Genomic DNA, 4,505 nt, shown 5'->3' on the forward strand with positions numbered 1-4,505 from the left:
ACACGTGTTGGCATGTGTCAACAAAGTGCTCAACCTGTTCAAAAGTGCAGTTTTCCCTAATATCAAAGTTCACAAATGCTGCCATCTCTCACATTACATCATTCAAAGATGCATACTTGGCTACATTAGTATAGAATGCTCTAGCTGCACAACAGATCTTTCATTTTGCAAGAGGGCTAATATCCCTTTGCTCTTCCAACTTCTGTACAACGTGTTTTGTGACCAAACCTATAAACACTATTTGTCATCTCTTTTAGCGCTTGAGTAACAATATTTTCAATGTTTATATATTTACTCAAAATGAGTGAGAAAAGCTTAGGAATGTGTGAGAGAGTAAGAAAAAGATAGCATGCTAATGAGTGAGTCTCATGAGTGAGACTTGACATGTCTGAGGTTGAAAGTCTAAGTACCTCCTTCCTGGGCGGGGTGCAGAGGCCAGCTTTATATGCAAATCACTGCTCTGCAAATGCCTTTTGAAGGGATGAAATAATGTCTCTCCTGCCCTCCCCCATTGCTGTTTTTGAGGGGGTGCAGGGAGGAAATAGTCAAACAGAATTTTTCTCTGTGTCACTGCTAGGAAAAACCATAGCTGCCTACAAAGCTGTGAGCTTGTAAATTCACCTTTTTGTGACCACAAACAATTCCAGACAAGGTGTCTCCATGACACAGATGGGGCGAGAGTAGGAGTCGGAAATGAGGCTGCTCTGCAGGGAGGTAATGATTCCCCTTTTGTTTACATCTCTTTGCAGAGAAGAGCTCTGACTTGATTCTCCAGAAAGAGCAGTCTGGCCTCTTAGAGCGTGATTTAGGGTAAATCCATATCCTAAGGCTGAGCAACACACCAGGTTTGTTTTGGAAACATGCTCCTCCAGCGTGGCCTGGCTGACACCCTAATTATACCCTATTCCCAGCATTGGATTGCTCTGACTGACTGTCCTTTTGAAAATTGCTGAGGAGACCTAAGCACAGGCCAGCAAAGCCTACTGCATGCTACACAAATTATTTGTTGCTTTTTTTTTCCTCCCAGGAGCATTTTTTTAAATTTACATATAGAAAACATTTCCCAAAAGCATCGTTTACTTCAGGGGAATGAACCTAGATGTGTGGGTGGCACCAACACCAGGTCTGCCATGTTTCACTGGCTTGTAAGTGATGGAAAACTCGCCCAGGTAGTGGCCAGTCATCTCGGGCTTGATTTTCACCTGGTTGAAGGTCTTGCCATTGTACATGCCAACCATACTGCCCACCATCTCAGGGAGGATGATGATGTCATGCAGGTGTGTTTTGACTACCTCTGGCTTTTCCATGGGAGGGGCCTTCTTCTTGGCCTTGTGAAGGTGCTTCAGGAGGGAATGCTGCTTATGACGCAGGCCACAGTTCAGACGCCTGCTCTAGTGAGCACTGTACAGCTGCATCAGCTGGTCGTAGAACATATCGAGGAGCTGATCCAGGTCAACACCTCTGTAGGTGAATTTCCTAAAGGTACATTTCTTCTTCTGTTCAGCTTCCGCCATCTTGGCTGCATCTCTTTGGAAAGGCTGCCAGGGAGTTTCAGCAAGGGTACTGCCCACAGGGTAGCTGCAAATGTGGGTAAGGAGAAATTGCTCAGCACCATCCCAGTAACCAAGGTTAAAGCCACTTCACAAATGAGTTACAGAGAGGATGAAAAGGGTTAGAATAATCAGATAACTGATTTGCAATTAATAATTTGACCTGCTGTAGTATTAAACTGAGTGTAGTGGTTGAATAGTTGTAGGTTTTGTTACACAAGATGCATGGGAGGATGCAGTAGAGGGTGACTGGTCTCTGTATTCATGCTTGTCAAATACTGTACTATACCATCTTTGGTATTCTTCCTTCACTTAGCTCCATTAGTAGGGGAAAACATTTTGAGGTGGTCACTGTTAATTAGGACATACTCTGAAGTAGAAATGTAACATTCTTTTATTTCTACAAGCCAAGGCAGAGCCTCACTCCTTTATTCGTTAGCAGTGAGGGAATTCATGGGAGAAAAAAAAGTTTTGAAACAGTTGTTTTCTCATGAGTAAGAACTATAGAATTGTTGTCCCTATGGCTGGTTCTCTTATTCCCCCTGTGCTCCCTTCTTCAATCCCATGTACTAGGAAGTATTCTCTGGGTGTGATTTTCTTTTGGTATATATTGTGCATGCATCACAATGACTTTCTGTTGCATTTTGCAGAGCTATTTTTTTAAAATGTGTCCTTCCTAATTTTGGACACACTTTTTTGACTTGCCTGTTTCTTTGTGCCATTGGTTCATTGGCTGTATAGGTAGTTCATTAACAGTTCTGACAGATTCTGGCACTGAGGACTTTGCATTTTAGCCATGAGTTCTATTGCCATGTCCTCTCTGCATTGTATTACGCAATAAGGAAGATCGTAAAGAGAAACAGGATGAGGTAGTTGCTTAGTGGACTAAATTTTCAGCTCTGGAAACCTGAGTTCATACTTGGAAGAATCTGTTGGTTTTAATGTAGACCTGGGCAACATTACAATAATGTACATAAAAAAAAAAGCTACCATACAGAACAAAATATTCCTGAGATAGAAAAATCAAACACTAAGGGAAGATGGTTAGAGACTTTCAGGCTGAATGCAAACAGTTTGTGATAATGCTTCCTGGACCCATTCCTATTTCCGGAAGCCTGACTCCCTGGAGAACCTCCAAACCCCCTCATCACTGCATGTCAATATGGAGTGATCTCTGTGGGCTCCCACAGCAGAAGGAACATACTGTGGAGCCATTATTTTCCCCATTCTGCAACTTTAGCCTATATTTGCCTTTGCTCTCTGATCTATCTAGGCATTTATTTATAACATGCTCAGCCTCAAAGTACCCATACATTTTCTGGGGCTTTTCTTGCCTTCCAGAGTATGATACAAAATGAAGGGAAGCCTGAGTCCCAGAATTTAACATGATGAATTGTTTTGTTTGGAAGAATTCAAGGACTGAAACAACAAAAGTGGTGCAAGCTCAGGAAGAAACTGGACTGGAGTTATATGGAGAGTCTGCATAGGAGCTGCCTACATTGCATCACTGCTATCAAGTGCTCACTTTACTGACCAAAATTGTATTTATGAAATTAAAAAAAGTGTAGGTGGTTGTAATACATTACAGCAGGTACAATTTAACCTCAGAAAAATAACACAAGTAACCCACTAAAAACAATCTCTTTGGTACATAGTAGGGCTATCAAGTGATTAAAAAATTAATTGTGATTAATCGTGCAGTTAATTGTGCTGTTAAACAATAACAGAATACCTTTTATTTAAATATTTTTGGATCCTTTATACATTTTCAAAAATATTAATTTCAATTACAACACAATACAAAGTATACAGTGCTCACTTTATATTTATTTTTTATTACAAATATTTGAATTGTAAAAAACAAACAAAAGAAATAGTATTTCAATTCACCTCATGCAAGTACTGTAGTGCAATCTCTTTATCATGAAAGTTGAACTTGCAAATGTAGAATTATGTAAAAAAATAAATGCACTTAAAAATAAAACAATGTAAAACTTTAGATCCTATAAGTCCACTCAGTCCTACTTCTTGTTCAGCAAACTGCTAAAACAAACAAGTTTGTTTATATTTACGGGAGATAATACTGTCCGCTTCTTGTTTACAATGTCACCTGAAAGTGAGAACAGGCATTCGCATGGCAGTGTTGTAACCAACATTGCAAGGTATTTACTTGCTAGATATGATAAACGTTCATATGCTCCATCATGCTTTGACCACCATTCTAGAGGACGTGCTTCTGTGCTGATGACAGGTTCTGCTCGATAACGATCCAAAGCAGTGCAGACTGACACATGTTCATTTTCATCATCCGAGTCAGATGCCACCAATGGAAGGTTGATTTTCTTTTTTGGTGGTTTGGGTTCAGTAGTTTCTGCATCAGTGTTGCTCTTTTAAGACTTCTGGCAGCATATTCCACACCTCGTCCCTCTCAGATTTTGAAAGGCATTTCAGAGTCCTAAACCTTGCATCAAGTCTTGTAGCTATCTTTAGAAATCTCACATTATAATCTTTGCGTTTTGTCAAATCTGCAGTGAAAGTGTTCATAAATTGAACAACATGTGCTGGGTCATCATCCGAGACTGCAATAACACAAAATGTATGGTAGAATGAGGGTAAAACCACAGAGCAGGAGACATACAATTCTCCCCCAAGGAATTCAATCACAAATTTAATTAACACGTTATTTTTTTAATGTGCGTCATCAGCATGGAAACATGTCCTCCGGAATGGTGGCTGAAGCACAAGGGAGCATACGAATGTTTAGCATATCTGGCATGTAAATACCTTGCAATGTCAGCTACATGCGAATGCCTGGTGACAGTGTAAATAGGAAGCGGGCAGTATTATCTCCTGTAAACGTAAACAAACTTGTTTGTCTTAGCAATTGGCTGAACATGAAGTAGGACTGAGTGGACTTGTAGTCTCTAAAGATTTACATTGTTTTGTTTTTGAGTG

The 4,505-nt window shown here is 40.2% G+C and overlaps 1 pseudogene; it reads right to left on the reverse strand.

Annotated features, from left to right (window-relative positions):
- Positions 1-1,076: 1,076 nt before the first annotated feature.
- LOC137163682 (small ribosomal subunit protein uS19 pseudogene) lies at positions 1,077-1,514 on the reverse strand (annotated as a pseudogene).
- Between the last annotated feature and the right edge of the window lie 2,991 nt (positions 1,515-4,505).

This window comes from Emydura macquarii, unplaced genomic scaffold (genome assembly GCF_026122565.2).
Source record: "Emydura macquarii macquarii isolate MOO-44397 ecotype Brisbane River unplaced genomic scaffold, CSIRO-AGI_Emac_v2 contig_2636, whole genome shotgun sequence".
NCBI classification, from domain to species: domain Eukaryota; kingdom Metazoa; phylum Chordata; order Testudines; family Chelidae; genus Emydura; species Emydura macquarii.